Source organism: Eubalaena glacialis, chromosome 7 (assembly GCF_028564815.1).
Source record: "Eubalaena glacialis isolate mEubGla1 chromosome 7, mEubGla1.1.hap2.+ XY, whole genome shotgun sequence".
Lineage (NCBI taxonomy): Eukaryota > Metazoa > Chordata > Mammalia > Artiodactyla > Balaenidae > Eubalaena > Eubalaena glacialis.
The window spans coordinates 27975466-27993475 of NC_083722.1; the positions used below are offsets into that span (position 1 = coordinate 27975466).

An 18010-nucleotide genomic window follows, 5' to 3' on the forward strand; every position below is an offset into this window, starting at 1 on the left:
AGAGGACCCAGAACGGGTTTGCCAGGCAGCAAAATGCTCTCAAAGAGAAGTGACCTCAGGGCAGAGATCAAAATATGAGGTATGGCTGTAATACCCTTGGTTAGGACCTCAGAAAGATTTAAGGTTGTGCCTCCAGGTAAGCAATAGGGGTACTAATAATACTTAGGCATGCCTCATTTTGCTTTTGAGAATCGTAGGTGCATTTTGTCATAACAGCTACACACACAACCTGAGATATAGAAGGAGATGTCTTAGAAAGAAAAGTGGGTGTCATTTTTGTCTAATGGTGTGAATTATAATTCAACACATAGGAAGCCTATAATGTTTTTAAAAGAATAATATTATCTTGGGCTTTGGGGTTTGTTTTTGTTTTTTGTTTGTTTGTTTTAATTTCCACAGTAACAGGAAGAGCAATTTGAACAGGATTTCCTTTCCTTTTATCTTCGATGCCAAGCAACTTGCCTCTCCTGAGCCTAGGACCTGTAGGGACCTACTGGCTGCTATGTTTGGAAGAGTTTCTTTTTCGCTATTGAACTGGTTCAGGGATCATCCTTTTATGTGCTGAGAAATTGATTGGAGATGGATGCAGAGGTAAAGGCATGGACCAGCAAGTTTAATTATAGGAAGTTCTTGTTGTTTGGATCTGTGTGTGTGTGATGCTGACCTGGATGTGAGTGCCAGTGGTTCCTGATGCTCAAATGCCTAGAGGGAAACTGAACAAGTGGGGTGAGTCTTCCCTGCCTTAAAGGCTTGGGGAGTGTGGGACTCTCAAAAGCAGACAGGCCTCAGGTAGAGCTAATTGTACACAAAACTAGAGAGCACACTGCCTTTTTCCACCTGCATTATTCTACTTATCCAGCTATCAGATATAAAAAGGGTATAAGGATATCCAGCTATCAGTTTTTTAATATAAAAATTCAGTTGACACACAGAGGGAAAAAAATCATCGGTTTAAACTGATGCATCTTTCAAAGAGAGTTTCAGATTAAACAATTGGATTATAATAACAAATAAGTCTGCCAGAGGAAGGAGATGAACATGAAAATACAAAGAAAAGATCATATAAGAAGAACCAAATGTAATGCAAAATAAGACAGTTTGGGGGTTCAAAAATCATGAACTTTTTAAATATAAAATTCAGTAGATGAATTAGAAGAGATAATCACTGTGAGAAGTTCATGTGCCAAAAAAAAAAAAAAGCTCCTAGCAGCGTGTTAAAAGATAAAGAAAAAGAAATCACAAATAAAAAGACAAAATACTTGGAAAAGAAATTCAGGAGACCCAATATGAGTAAAAAGGGTGATACAGATTGAGGAAAAAAGAGAAAAAAGGGTAAAGGAAAGGCAATATTTAAATAATTAGAGGGAAACTTCCCTAAGCTGAGAAAAGATCTGAGTGTAAAATTTAAAAGCTTCAGCAAATTCCAATCTGGGAGATTTTTTTAAAAATTACATGAATCTGGATATAGCCTGATGCATGAACTGGACATCCAGACATGAATTCAAAGGATGAAGAAAAAAATTATGCATTTCAAGAAAAAAATGACAAGTTTTTGCATAAAGGAAAATATCTGATTGTGTTGGACATCTTATTTGCAATATCAAAATTTAAAATAGTGGAATAAATCAGAAGACTGCTGAGAAAAAAAGGGTTGTGACATAGAAATCCTTTCCTCAGTCAGGAACCCAGGATATCATTTATCTATTCTATAAAAAAGAAAGATATTAAGGATGTGCAAGAAATCTGGTAAAATTTGGTAAAATTTTATTGTTTTTTAATAGTAGGCTACATATTATTCCAGTATGTGAATATAACATAATTTAGCCAACCATTTTCCTGTTGATTGATGTTAAATTTCCCCTCAGTATTTTGCCGCTGTGAACAATATTGCAATTAATATTCTTATAGCTGTATCATTATGTCTTAATGTTTTTAATTTTATGAGCTAGGTTCCCAGGAATGTTATTTCTGAGGTCAAGGATGTATTCATTTCAGATTTTAAAAGATGCTGCCAGATTGCTTTCTGAAGAGGGTATAAAACTTATTTCCACCATCAGGGAAAAGAATATCCTTTTGCTAGGGTTCTCGCTACAGAAGGTATCTCTGTCTCTCTTTAGAAAATGTTTGTGGGTCTCATAAATATAAAGTGATATTTTATTGTTAATCTAATTTGAATTTTGCTGATAACTAGGGAAGTTGAGCATCTTTTTATGTTATTTTGCTCTTTCAGTTTACTCATCTAAGAATTACCCAACCAATACCCTTTGCCCATTTATTCATTTGAGCTTTTTATCTTGTAAATTTGTAAGGATTCTTTGTGGTGGGTTTGTGTGCGTGTGCGTGTCTATATGTGTGTGTCTGTGTGTGTGTGTGTTTCTATGTATGTGTTTGCAACTACGTAATGACATTTTCTGAATGTTTTGTTTATTAACTCTGTTTTTTTGTAAATTAAAAAATATATAAGTATTTTTATTTTATTATGTATAGTTTTCCAGTATTGTTTAAGAATGTCTCCCTTGCTCCTACATGGATGTATAGTCTTATTTATTTATTTATATTGAAGTGTATAGTTGATTTACAATGTCGTGTTAGTTTCTGGTGTACAGCAAAGTGATTCAGTTATACATATAGACATATACTTTTTTCATATTCTTTTCTATTATGGTTTATTACAAGATATTGAATCTAGTTCCTTGTGCTGTACAGTAGAACCTTGTTGTTTATCTATTTTATATATAGTAGTGTATATCTGTTAATCCCCAAATCCTAGTTTATCCCTCCCTCACCTCCTTTCTCCTTTAATAACCATAAGTTTTTCTGTGTCTGTGAGTCTGTTTCTGTTTCATAAATAAGTTCATTTGTGTCATATTTTAGATTCCACATATAGTGATATCATATGGTATTTGTCTTTGTCTGGCTTACTTCACTCAGTATGATAATCTCTAGGCCCATCCATGTTTGCTGCAAATGGCATTATTTCATTCTTTTGTATGGCTGAGTAATATTCCATTGTATATATGTACCACATCTTCTTTATCCATTCATCTGTTGATGGACATTTAGGTTGCTTTCATGTCTTGGCTATTGTAAGTAGTGCTGCTATGAACATTGGGGTGCATGTATCTTTTCGAATTATGGTGTTCTCAGGATATATGCCCAGGAGTGGGATTGCTGGGTCATATGGCAACTCTATTTTTAGTTTTTTAAGGAACCTCCATACTGTTTTCCATAGTGGCTGCACCAATTTACATTCCCTCCAACAATATAGGAGGGTTCCCTTTTCTCTACACCCTCTCAAGCATTTGTTATTTGTGTATAGTCTCTTTTTTTTAAAACAAATTTTATTTTAATTTACATTTAATTCTTTAATGTACTTAGTTTTTGTTGTTGTTGGTTTTTGTTTTTTTTTTTTAATATGTGGTAGACTCAGTGGGTTGGCTTATTCCACAACAATGTCCCAAATCCTGCCCTCTGACATTCCTCTGTTATCAAAGCTAGAAGCTAAGAGTTTATATCTCAGGCTCCTTTGCAGTTTGGGGGTCATATGACCCTGGTTGTGCTATAGGCACAAGTCCATGGGGAAGGCATTCTTTTCTGAGTAAAAACAAAAGCCTGTTAAAAACAAATAAACCCATTAAGCCCCCTTTTTAAAACCATTTTCCCCTACTTTCTTGACTGTAATTTGGATATTATGCCCTCGGTTTCTGCTGTCATCTTGCAATGATGAAAATGAAAGCCAAAACACTGAGGATGATGGAGCAGAAACATAGAAAGTAGATTGTGTTCTTGAGCAGCTGACATAGACTGAATTACACTCCCCTAGACCTACTTGTAAAAACAACCCTTCATATGTTTAAGCTACTGTATCACGAGGTTTTTGTTACTTCAAACTGAAAACAATCCTCTCTGGTACGGGGGCCAAAATATACTTTCTTCCATAGGTGTTTGGCTAATTGTGCTATAATCTATCTTTTCCCCTCAATTAAAATGCCATCAGTGTCATTTATTAAATTACCATATATATTGAGATCTATTTTTGGATTCTCTGTTCTGTTGCACTGAGTTGCCTTTCTCGTCCTATGTCATTAGCACATTGATTTGATTACAGTGATTTTATTCACACACACACACATACATACACAGAGAATATTGTGACGGTTCCATTGCCTTGGACATGGCAATAGGACTTCAAATCTATTCATTCTTACAAGGAACTTTCGAAGATTTCAACAAAGTAGTTTTCAAGAGCTCAGACCAAGGTATTGCAGGGATGGTGCTCTGAAGAAGTGAATTAAAGGTCAGAATGTAATGAAAGCAGAATTACTTGTAGTCAGGAAATTTTCATTTTAGTCCCCACCTGCCAAGTTTTTGACCCTACACATGTTCTTTCAATTTCCCTGTTTCTGATTGACTCATTCGTAAACTCAGGGTTGACAGTAGATGGTTCCTGGTGTCCCATACAGCTCTAACAATCTATGATTCCATGAATCGCTAAACTAGGACATTTCTCTGTAACTATTACATTCTTTCTCCTTACAGTAATTAAAATTTCTATAGTTGGAATCCATCCTCTTCAAATAAAATGAGTTAACTGTATACTTCTGTGCAATCCCCCCAAAATAAAAATGCCCACATTAACTTTTATTTTCCTCTCATTGCGTGGGAGGGCTTTTGGTGACCTTCTGGAAAAGGGATAAATTGAATTTGACTTGGTTCCCCTGTGGATAACTCCATACAGGCCTTAACTTTGGAAGGAAAGAATAGGCAGACAGCTACAAAAAGCTGTAATTCTGATAAGTATTATATTAGATAAAATTTTGGCTTCATACTGGGGTGAGAGTAAACTTCACTCAGGATTAGAATCTGCACTGCTTCATAGATAGTCTGTACCACTTGGCCATTGCTATTATTTTTTGTATATTATTTATTATTTATATTATTTCATGTTGTCCTAGTAACATTTCAGCGGTTTCTCACACAGTCAGATTATTTTTTGAGCATATAGGGATGCAGAAGGTCAAATCACGTAGCCTCCCAACAGTTCTTTTCATCTGCAGTAAGAGAAAAGTTATATTCAGATAATAATTTTGTGCATTAGTTCCTATTCTAGAATATCTCAAGATGTTGACTTAAAATTAATATGAAAAAATCATTAAGAATTAAGAGGGGTACTCTTTCTCTCTCTTTTCAACTAATGTCACAAGTTGATTCTGCTTTTCTAGGTCATGGTTTTTCCCAAGGGTTAAGACAAATGGTTTGACCAGGAGGTTGTTATTTAAAATTTATTTTCCTTTGTTTAACTTTAGGTTAGCTCAGAAATTCTGGCTATCCTAATTCATCTTCAAATTTAATTTAAAAAAATGATAACTAATGACTTCAAATCATTTGCAAAACCTCACAGCCTTATAAATATGGATTATAATAAGAATAATTATTTATAGATAATGGGCCCTTTATCTCTCTCTGGAATCTTCTTATGGCTGGAGGAGTAGGAAAGGTCAGAGCTGCTGGGTTCTATTCCTGTCTTTCTCTCTGTGTGTCTGTCACTTTAGCTGTGACTTTGTTGCGATGTCCTTAATGTTATCACTATTCTCGAAAAATGTGATACAGGATGGGCGGCATGAAGATGTCAGGATCAGGATACAAACTTGGTTATATTTTCCTTCTGTTTTTTTTTTTCCCTTCTGTTTTGATGTTAAAGCTATCACAGACTGATTTTCTGGTTTTCCTTTTCTGAGTCCCATTAGAAGCTACTAAGAAGTTTTCTCCTTAGCAGTGATATCACAGAGTGTTATTGTAAAATGTTGTATAGAGTGTTATTGTAAAATTGCATGATCCCTACTGTAATGAATTACAGCTCTCTCCTAGAAAACCTGCACAAAGTGCTATATTCTTTGAAGCTTTTTGGCAACACTGTATTACATGATTTATGTTTAAGAAAACCGAGGCAGAGACTTAACAGATTTTGCCCAACACAGAGTTATTAAGTGAGATTCAAATAACACTTTTGTTAATCAACACTGCCTATAATGAGAAGCAAATGCTTTATTTAATAATAGTGATTGTATTTTATATTGCTTGGGGAGTGTTGTCTAGGAAGTTTCTGTAATTGTTTACCTTTCCTTGGCATAAATACATTAATGATACATAGAATATTTTTTTTTAATTTTAGAGGCTTAGCAAAAGAATTTATAATTGAATACATTTAGAGAGCACAGCATATTTTTTCTATTCTCCACCTCCTCCACCACAATAATTACTCTTTCAAGTTTGTAGTAGGCTGGTTTTTTAATTCAGCAATTTCATAAGCATTGATAAATTTCTAGATTTTGATTTATTCTAAGAATAAATTTATTCTAAGAACAAGATTCCCTATGTCTATTGATTATAGGAGAAAGGGTTGTAAATTATATTGTGGGAATTGGGAGGGTATTAGGGATGCAGAGAAGAAGTTGTAAGTAATTTGGGACATTTTAAAAACATTTTAGTATACTTATACTGATGACATAAAATACTGAGTAGTAATGTGACTACTTTAATTGTTTTAGAAATCAGTATTAGAGAAATCCCTTTTTAAATACCTGTTTTTTAAAGGACAGCAATTTTAGGTAGTCTACAAAAGCAGTGAATCCGTTAATATTCCAGTTATAATCAGTAAATGAATGGCTGTTTATGTATAACTAACTTTTACATCCAGATTGATATTATATACTATTTACTTGTAGTGAATTTAACTATTTCAAAAAAATTAAAAATTTTTTTTAGCATTTGAGCAATTCATAAGGAAAACGGACATTTTTTCACAAACATGGTCAGTGAAGTCTGCAGTGTTTCTTTGAGATTATTCTCCAAACCGCTGTTGCAAATGATCCTGAGTTCAGAGATGCTAGGTAACAGCATTGTATAGGGAATTAACTTGATGAAAGATTTACACTTCCTGCTAAGTTGTGCTTAATAGTGCCTAACTCCGCAGATAACTGTATTGTGCAATAATTAAACAATAAATAACAAGTAAAAATGATACGCACATTTCCATTATTCTATGAAATGATGGAATGGATGAAACAGAAGGAAACCAAGTTGCTGTTTCAGGGGGGAAAAAAGAACCAATCTTGACAGAATCCAAAGTCAGCCTATCATCATTACAAATAGGCCGACAATCAGGGCCTGATTTGGTAAATATCCTATAAATGGTCACCTCCTCCATGAAATATTTATGTTCTGGTCTTTCAGTTTGAACTACTTTTTCCTATTTTGCCCTTTCACAGCACTGCTTGTACCCCTGTTTATCATTTGATTCATTGGTTTTGGATGTGAGTTGTTGATGTGTCTGGGACTGTGCCAGCCTGTAAATATCTCGGGGGAAGAGGTGGTGTCTTATTTGACTTTGCATACTTTAACCCTCACCACAAGAAACACGGTGTCATATCTGGCATATTGAAGGAAATTAATAAAATTATGTAAGTAAACAGATAGGTAATATTTTAACTGTGCATTTTTAATTTTTTTCTAGTGCGTCAAATAATACAAAAAAAATCACCTCAAGGAAGCATTTTTTAGCTCATTTTCTAATTAAGAGACAAAGAATTATATGATTAGTTAAATTAGTATTCTTCCTCAATATTCATCGAATTCAGTTGCTTCTCATGTGGGCTAGAAAGGCTGGGGCCTGTTTCCAAGTGTGAGTAGTAAGAGATATACAATTAAGCAATCAAGTGGAATTATCAAAAAATAAGTGGGATGCTACACAATAGGCCAAATTACCTAATTTGAATTCTTGTGTAATAAAGCTTATTGAGAAATAATATTATCAGGACCCTCTATGAGCAAGACATTGGTGGCAGACACTGAGTATAAGAACATGGCAAGGGACTTCCCTGGTGGTCCAGTGGTTAAGAATCCACCGCCCAATGCAGGGAACACGGGTTTGATCCCTGGGCGGGGAACTAAGATCCCACATGCCTCGGGGCAACTAAGCCCACGTGCTGCAACTACTGAGCACACGAGCCACAGCTAGAGAGAAGCCCGTGCACTGCAACGAAAGACCCCGCATGCTGCAAAACAAACATCCCGCGTGCTGCAACTAAGACCCAACGCAGCCAAAAATAAAATAAATAAATAAATAAATATTAAGAACATGGCGAGGATTTTGCCCTTTTTCTCACGGAGAAAGGAAGAGAGACTGGTATATATACATAGGCCAATTACAGAGCTCAGGAAGGGTTGTAATTGCAATAACTTAAGCTGATGAGGAATTGAAGAAAGACTGAAATGTAGTCATTAATCACATACATTTCTTAAAATCTGTAAAAGGTTTGATGAATTGCTACAGGAATGTAGAGAAAGCAGTGGTGAATCATGCCTGAGCCAGAAAGTCTCGGAAAGTTTCAACGAAAAGAAGAAATTTGAATCAGGGCTTAAATGGTGACACAGATTTTATCAAGTCAGAGAGGCAGTATTTCAGGCAGGAGAAATAGCATCAGCAGTGGTGCTGTGACATGGGTGTGTCATGAACAGTTAACTAGAGAGCTCGTGGGACTGGCAACGAGGAGCTCTAGGTGACTTCTGAGCAGATGTGTAGGATGATAGGGAACGGATTATAAAAATATCATTCTGATGTACTGGGATGCATACATTGGGGTTGAGAGAATCAGGAAGCGGGGACAAATGTTAGAAGCCATTGTCCTGGTGAGAAATTACGGGGAATGGAATCGACCAGTAGCAGTAAAAAAAGAGGAAGGAGGAAATGGGAGATTCTGGGAGGATATTAACCTTTCTAGCTTTAGTGGCAAATACATTATGATCATTTATATGCTACAGGGAGCACAGGAGAGAGAACTTTTCTAATGGAGTGGGGATAAAACATTTCGAAGGCAGGAGTGTCAGTGCTGCAGTAGGATGAAGACCAAGTATTTATCATTTAAGGTAGCCATAAACACTTTTCATTTTTATGTGAATACATAAGCCGCAGATTCCCTTTTATATCGCCGTTGTTCCGCTAGTCAGTCTGGAACCGTGAAATAATCTTTAGTGCTAAACAGCCCACACAGAATTGTAAAAGAACATTTAGTTGATTGCTGCATCCCATGTCCATGGATTGGCTTCTCTTCTATGTGGGTCAGCTGCTGGGGACGCCAGTTGTTCACAGGAGCAGCTGTTGTCACTGATTCGGCCCCAAGCAGTAGGTTAGCAGGAGTTGGATTGTGCAGCAGAGAAGGTGAAGGAGAAAGGAGGTGGAACTTGTAGGGGAGACAACATTTTACCTCTACCATCTTAGGTTTTTTTGTCTGGACCTGAGAATGAAACTGAGATAAAACAGATTAACAGGAGAAAAGCTCACACATTTATACATTTTACGTGATGCGGGAGCCTTCCTAAGGCAAAGAGGACCCAAAGCAATGGTGAAACCTAAAGATTTTTTTACTAGGTTGAACAAAGAGAGGTAATTGTGGAAAAGTAATTAAAATATATGGGGAGGTTAAAGGAAGATGAGAATTATTTTAAGAAGGTCTGTTTTTACACAAGTCTCTTGGCTTTGACTCCCCATGGAAGAATGTTCTCTTGGTACAGGGAGGGCATCTTTCACATGGGAGTTTTCCTTCAGTTTTCAGGAAGAAGAGGGGAGATTAGAATGGCCTTCTCTCATCTGCTGTTTTTTAAGTGCCTTTAGCTCAAAATAATCTTTACGCCAAAGTGACATGTTTGGGGGTAGTGTATTCTGCCCTCCTGCAAGCCCATTCAGTAGAGTCACTGCCTATTAAATAAATAAGGAACAACAGTGAACCTGAAAATCTAAGAGCGTTTTCCTCTTACTCTTCTCTGACGTTCATGATAGTTTGTGTTCAGTTAAAAGAAGAGAGTTGATCGTCAAGCTATATTTAGTTATGTCATTTTAAATTATGTATTTGAGACATTTTAAAAGGTAGTTGTTGGGCTGCCATCTTATAGGTTCTCTCTGTTGGGATGGGGGTGGGAACTGAAGGACCGTGCAGAGAATCTCCTGATTCCTTTAAGGAGTGGACTTGGAAGAGATGGGGGATTGCAAATCGCATTGCATTTCTTTCCCGAGAAACAAACCAGGGGCAGACAGAAACAAAAAAACAAACAAGCTAACAAACGTCTGCAGGCCTGTGAGACTGGGGTCTTGTTGTAGAGTCAGTAAATTGTGTTTATTGTTTTTTGTAAGTAATTATTTACCGTTGTCTAGAATCACATTTTATTTCTGCCTTCGCCGAGTGTATGCTATGCGCTATGAATGATCATCCTTGCTGCCGTAACCATCCTTCCTCTGACCACCAGGTGCTAGCCTCTTGCTGTGTTTCTTGGAAAAGTAAAAGGCATGAGCCTTGTTAAACAAATTTTATTTTTCTTTCCTCCTAAGAGCATTTATAAACAGATGCATTGCTCTGCTGTGAATTGTCTTGGTCTCCCAATAAGATGAAAGTAAACATTTAATTATGGGTTTTTTTCCAGACCCTATCAAGTTATTTGTTTTTATTGCTTATAGCAATATTTTAGCTCACTTTAATTTACAATACTAGTGTTCTTAATCCCCAAAAGTCACAGTTCTATTCAGGAAGACAAAAAGTGTAAAATGATAAGGTGTCTCATCATCTCAAAATACAAGAAAAATAGAACTGTGATTGCCCAGTTTCCCTAGAAAAGAGAGCCTGGAGCAAAGATAAAAGTGATAACGCAGCAGTTTTGAAGGTGAAACCCAGCCCAGCATGACATGGATGAGGGAAACGAAGTGAGGCAATGGCAGGGGCGAAGCAGCAGGAATACACGGCCAGGCTGAGTACCACTTCATGGCAGGCTGCCCAGAGGCAAGACATTGCTGGACACACGGGCTGCTCTGGAGGATGACAAGGAGAAACTGACTGTGACTTTGGGCATCTATGGGCGGGAGGAAGGAGCAAGAACTTATTTCTTAGCTCTCTAGTTTTTTGCTTCCCATAAGTCAAAGTTTACTGTTTGTGGGAGTTAACTCCCTCATATTCTGGGATGCATCATTTGGGTCTTACTGTAGAAATTCAGAATTTAAATTCTCTGCTGTGATATGGTGTTTCATCCAAATTTAGATGTAGAAGGAGGAGGCAGAAACTCTGGCCGTGCGCAGTCAAGGGTACAGGGCTTGGCATCCCGAGGGCAGGTGACTGGTTGGCCCCAGACAGGGGATTGAGAAGACCCCATAACTCCATTTAGCACAGCAGCTGTACAAGTGAGCCAGGGTCCAGGAGGCTGCCGGCACTGAGGGCATCTGAGGAAGTGCCTGAGATTTGTGTCTCATAAAATAACCTGGATCTTTAAAAATAACAACTAAGCAATGCATAGAGATGAGTAAGAGATTTATCAGGAATTCTGTCAAGTGTAGGTGAACACAAAAAACATGATGATTTGAAGTCAAGCAGTTTCTCTTATAATCACACTCTCAAGATTCTGTGCAACGTGACACTTTGCAATGTTATATGGATCCTTTTTCCTTCATTGGCATTCATGTCACAGGCTCTGCAATGAACATAGTGAGGAATTTTGTGCTTCCAGTGATGCACTGACCACACGTTGGGAGAAAAATCACAGCCGCATAAGGAGATCCAGCAGAACTTCTGGAACTCAGTCGCACGTTTCACAGGAAGTAGCATATATGATCAATGCTTTTGTTTTTTCTTATTCAAATTAACAATCAGCTTAATTTAGACCCTTGAGATTCTGTGATGTGTTCACTGAAACCAGATTTAAAATTACTATCAGGGCTGTTGCTGTTGGTTGGAAAATGTCCTTCAAGCACAGAGTGGTGTCGTAATTCAAGGACTCATTCTTTCAGCTATTCTGTATTAACCAGCAGAGTTCAATTGTGGAAGAAAGAAACAGTAAAGTCCTACTCATGAAGTAAGATTTTCCCCCTGTTTTACTGTTAAAGATGTTGCAAGAAAGTTAACAGATCTGCAAGAACCTCTGGTTCACGAAGAGTATGAGAAAGTGGAAAATGATGTTTTCTCCTGACTTCACACAATTAGGATCTTATGAGGCAAGGAAGCAGAGGAGATTCCCTGCTAATTTGTTATAGAGAGAGCAGATCCGGCCCCAGTTCATCCCACTGAAGAGAAATAGCAAAGTAGCACTGAGGATATTGCAAATAAATATCCTCTGCTCTCCAGTAGACACAAATTAATGGTAAATTTACTTAAGTCTGACTTGCGTCGTAAAGTTAATTTGGGGGCTACCTTTGATTAATAAAAATTGTTACCACTTATTGCATGCTTTTTTATGTGCCAGACACTGTTCCAAATGTTTTAAAAAATCATTTTAATGTTCCCAACAACCCTACGAGGAAAGTACTACTATTACTCTCATTGTATGGAGAAGGAAACTGAGAATTGCAGCGCTGATGTATGTAACCTGCCCAGAGTCACACAGGCAGCCAGTAAAATGGCAGAGCTGGAATTGAGCAGTCTGGGGCCAGCAATTTCTCCTTAGCTAAAAATGATTGTTTCCCCACTCCTAACACACACATTTCAATGATATGTGTGTGTGTGTGTGTGTGTGTGTAATATGAATATAAGAGTGTATAGGACTTGTTATTTCCCTTATTTGCTCAATAGCAAATATGGAACCTATTTTCTAAATAGGTCTCACTTCTACCTGCTTTGTCAGAGTACATTTAAATGAGAAAGGGAATCTGAGAGACCCTGAAATTATCCTTCCTTCACCTCTCATAAGCTTTATATTGAATACATGAAGGAACCTCCCTCCTTGTCCTTCAAAAATGTGCTCAGGTTTATGAAACTTGAAAAGTGACAGATTGTTTATTAAGTCATTTAATCACTAACACATCTCTCTTTCTCAAATAGTGAGATATTACTCCAGCTGCTAGGAAAGTTAATAAGCTCATAACTAAGTGATTGAGGAGAACTGTAATACATCTGTAGCTGTCTCATAATGCAGGGTAAATAAGCTGGAAATTATCTCCTGGCACTCAGGCTGCCAGGAGACAGCAAGCTTCTCCTTCTGGTTCCACCAGACTTGTTTCATGTAAATTTTGCTGGCCCTTGCCAGGGAATACAGATTTAGAGGGCAAGGAGATTGAGGGCTTCAGAACACTTTACTTTTGGGATTCTGCCCCCAGAACAACTCCAAGTGTAAAACAGGTAATGCTTTCAATGTAAGATTTAAGATGTGCACAGGTTCAAAGTAATTTCATCTTTGTCTCCTTCCATGCGGCATTCAGAATCTTTTCCAGTGCACATCTAATTTTTAGACCAGTGTGAGGGCCTCAAGAATCAAACTGTTGATAATCAGAGTTATAAGGATACAGTCTCGTGTCATTTACTTTACTTAGATTAAACTCCCTTTTCTATGCCTTTTCTCTGGATTCTTTTATTCTTATCTCCAGCCTTTAGCGAAGGGTTCACGCCCTCTGTGTCTGCAGTTTGTGCAGTGTACAGTTCTAGGAGTTGCTCAAGTTTATGCACAACTGTACAACGAGCTTACTCACTCCCAGTTACCAACATGGGAGGCTCCTGCCCAAGGTAAATGATCGAATCAGATTGACAATACACAGGACTGCAGTTCAACTGGACAATGTCAGAATCAAACTGAGTGTTTCTTTCTGTATTTTTTTTTTTTTACTGACAGATCCTGCCTCAGGTTTATTTGTACAAATAGCCCAGGAGGACACCAGCCCCATGCAGACAGCAGCCCAGGGGTCACACCAGTCCTTCTGTCCTCACATTGGCAGATAAGGCCTCTACTCTGGAGCCTTTGAGCAGGCCTGGGCACCTTTGGGAGCCTGAACCTGAGCTGGAGTTGGAGCTGCAGCTGCACCAGCAGCTGCGGCCTTGGCCTTGGTTTGAGCCTTGGCCTGGGACTTTGGCCGGCAGAGCCTGAGACCCTTGGCAATGCAGGCACAAGCACGTTTCCCGAGCTTGGGGTGAGCAGTGTAGACAAGTCAACTGAGCTTGCGGCTGCCGCCTGTTGGGATCTTGGGCTTGACCTCCTTGGGCTTTAAGAGAGCCTTGATAGCCTCAGCAGTGTACTCATGGCCTTGGCATTGTTGGCCTGCATCTTCTTCAGGCCCTTCTTGTGCTTCTTGGCCAAGCGCGTGTTCCTCAGGAACTTGTGGTCCACCCCCTTAAGAGATTCATATTGTTGTGATCAGGGTTTCTTGATGACGTTTCTGTGCCGTTTTGGGGGCTGGTTGTGCATGGTGTGGTTCTTGGACTTGGCCATGTCTGCACCTGCAGGACGATAGTGGAGATCAGAGTTGGGGGCTCACTGGGCTGGGCCCTAGATCCTGAAACCCCTGGGACCGGAAGAGAAAGAGCCAAACTGAGTGTTTCTTCTTTTACATTTTTTTCACAGAAGCAACTTTTGCTCTCACCAACACTTGAAACCACAAATGTGTTCTACTCCTGGCATGTCCATTCTTGGTGATGAGACCTTTCCCAGCTACTGTATTCATAAGTTCTAGCTCAGAATAAGGAGCTCAGGTACATAATATGTCTAAAGTAAAATAAGCCATTCTTCCAACTTTAATTGAGCAGTTGCTTTGTGCCAGGTGCTGTGCTGGCTGGCTCTGATACTGCTAATACTTGGAGAAATACAAATGACTGATTTTGTGTGAGAACTTCAGTCCTCAAAGAAGGTACCTGGGGTCTTAGAATTGACCCCTCAGCAGGTGGGAGTGCCAGTCTTGGCTTAACTATGTTGGTGAAACCTTAAACATCCAAAGGGCTTTTGAATTTTTGTGTTTGTTGGAAACTCAATGTATTTCACTTAAAATATATTAAATTATTCCTCTCAATATTTAATACTGCTTATACAATTAATAAATAAAAACTAATATTTTGTAAAGCTAAATCTCTTAAGAATTTAAACATTGCAAACTGAACTAGTCAAATTCTTCTAAACATATCAATAACATGGAGTCTCACATACCAACTTCTCCTAAGTGCTTTCAGCAACATAAACTCAGATAAGACAAAAGTCATAACAATAGTTACAAAATTTGTTTTTGTACATATGCTGAACTTTTACAAAACACTAATACTAAATTTGATTGATTTCTCGTATAAATTTATTTTGTGTCTCGGGGTAACAGAATCCTTTATTTTTGTGATTTCAAAAGAAATTGATTCAAAAGAAAAAGATTATTATTTTGCATTAGTCAAGGTTGCAGTATCTGGACTGGGTCAGTGACTGCTGCACTGGCCTCCTCCCCATATTAACAGTTCCCTGGTTATGTCAGTGTGATTCTCTGGTCTGTGCTTTCACTTGGAACCCTTGCCTCTTTCATTCCCTCCAACCATCTAACTACTCTGAGTCAGTGTATTGTGTCTCAGTTTACTATGGCTGCAAACCTATCCTAAGAAAGCTTCTTGAGCTCTCAGCAGTGTTTGCTTCCTCACCGCCACCTCTCAGTTGCCTCTTCCGTCCCACTAAAATCTCACCGGGAAGAAAACGATGACATCAGGCCAGCATGTCTGCAGTGGAGCCTGTTCTGCAGCAGCTTATCGTTGGCCCCCTACACCATCAGGTAGTTCTGTAATATCATACCTTTATAACTGCCTAGTGAATGTAGCCAACCAGCAAAGAGGAACTGCTCCCCGTGGAGGAAAAACCTCAGGGGCCAGAGGAACTGATTAGCAAAGTGAGAAGTAAGGTCATTTCTTGCTTGCCTCAAAGCAGGGTATTATGCCCAAAAAGCCCTTGCCTTTGGGTAGCCTCTTTCTTTTTTTTTTAAATTTATTTTATTCAAGTATAGTTGATTTACAATGTTAATTTCTTCTGTATAGCAAAGTGATTCAGTTGTACATATATATATGTTCTTTTTCATATTCTTTTCCATTATGGTCTATTACTGAATATTGAATATAGTTCCCTGTGCTATACAGTAGGACCTTGTTGTTTATCTATTTTATATATAGTAGTTTGTATCTCCTGATCCCAAACTCCTACTTTATCCCTCCCCCACCCCCTTTTCCCTTTTGTAACCATAAGTTTGTTTTCTGTGTCTGTGAGTCTATTTCTGTTTTGTAAATAGGTTCATTTGTGTCATATTTTAGATTCCACATATAAGTGATATCATATGGTATTTGTCTTTCGCTGTCTGACTTACTTCACTTAGTATGATAATCTCTAGTTCCATCCATGTTGCTGCAAATGGCATTATTTCATTTTTTTCCCCTCAGATTGTCTTTCTGTAGGTTGTCTTTTTGTTTTGTTTAGCCTCATTTTTTTTTTAATTGGAAAAATTTGAAGGAATATAAGGGGAGAGGAAGTGATGAATTGTTTTTTCTACTGAAATTTAAAAAAAGAGGAGGAAAGTATAAAAAGGGAGGGATTACGTTAAAGTGTATATATACATTCCCAATCAACTCTAAGGACATATAAAAATTAAACATAAGAGACATAATTCTTCCCGGTAAGTATAAGGGAAAAGATGTTCCTTCTTCCTTTTTCTCAGAACATTTTCTTTTGTAAACTTATAAACTCTTTCTCTGCACCTTTGAGATGTGTGTACATCTTTTTAAAAATGCCTGTTATGTTACTGAACCAAATTTGGGTCCATTTGCTGGATGTTCAGCAGTGCCAGTCGGGGTTGTGGTAAAGGAAAGTATGACATTTATTGCAAGGCCAAGCAAGGAGATCACGCAGCTTATGCTCAAAAGACTTGAATTCCCCAATGGCTTTCACAGAAGGGCTTTTAATGACAGAGTGAGGGAGAGGGTCTCAGGGTGCATGATCAGCTTGTGCCCAATTCTCTGATTGATTGATGGTAAGGTAACAGGGTGATGTTTTGGGAATTTCAGTCGTCAACCTTCTGGTTCCAACCAGTCTGGGGTTATGTGCTGGTGGTGAGCATGCAGGTAACTTCTTCCACCTGGTAGGGGTTTTAGTATCTGCAAAACAACTCAAGGATATGGCTCTGGATATAATCTATAGCCCTTGAGGAGGAACTAAAGGTCCTTGACTTTGTTTTATGGCTAAACTATTATTATTTTGTCTTGCATGACTGCTTTCCTTTGTTTCTGCATTTTCTCACTTCTCTGATTAAATTTGTTCTTTGGAACTAGGGGAAGACCTAGGAGGCAAAAGCTTTTCTATAAACAAGAGGCGAGAGACACGGGGGTCTTTCTCCAGGAAGGCCCTACAGGGTCCTGCTCTGTTTCCATTGCAAGTTTTACAAGTCAGGAATGGCTTTCTCAAGGACCTGAGAGTCATCACATCAAGGGAGACAGCACCCTGTCTCCAAGTTTCTTTGGGAGGATAGGAGCCTTACAGGGTAGGCATCTTGCTCTCTACTTTGAACTCACTACTCTTCTCTGACTGGCACAGACTCAACCACACTTCTAAGAATGCAGCTTAGGACATGCTGCTGTAGTACCCATAGTAAATAGTCACCTTAGTCTTTATTGGTGGTCAACTAAAACTTTTTGAGCAATTTTTTTTTCACATGAATTTTGCCAATCCAGATATCTTCCATTCTAAATTAAGAAAGTTGATTTTCTTTCTTTTTTTTTTTTTTTTGCAGCCCTGTGAGAACCTATCCCATCCTCTGCAAATAGGCTCATTATTCCAGTGCATTGAGCTAATTTTTAAGCTTTATTTTATCCCTCAGTAGGTTAATCTTTCCTCCTAGATTTGTGCCACTCTACGTATGTAGTGAGCATAACTTATACTCATTTACATTTGGATAAAGATACTGAGCAAGATTACTAAGAAGCTTTTTCAGCCTGTGATGTATAGCCGTCTGTCAGGTGGAAGAACTTTCTCTTTATAGATATATTTTTCAGAATAGTGGTACCACCAGCTGTAAATCTGGTTGACCGTATTATTTTTCAGTTGATATTTAATCTTCTGCAAAAGATAGGAAACATGTCCTTTTGCACTGAAATGAAGACCCTTTCTGCCTATATTTCCCTGCTCCAATAGGAAGTGGACAGGCTAGGAATAATTTCTTCTTAATGAAATCCTATCATTACTTAATGGTTATTATCTTTTGTGCTCT

General features: G+C 38.1%; 1 pseudogene; it reads right to left on the reverse strand.

Annotated features, from left to right (window-relative positions):
- Window positions 1-13747: 13747 nt before the first annotated feature.
- On the reverse strand, window positions 13748-14229 carry LOC133094438 (large ribosomal subunit protein eL29-like; annotated as a pseudogene).
- Between the last annotated feature and the right edge of the window lie 3781 nt (window positions 14230-18010).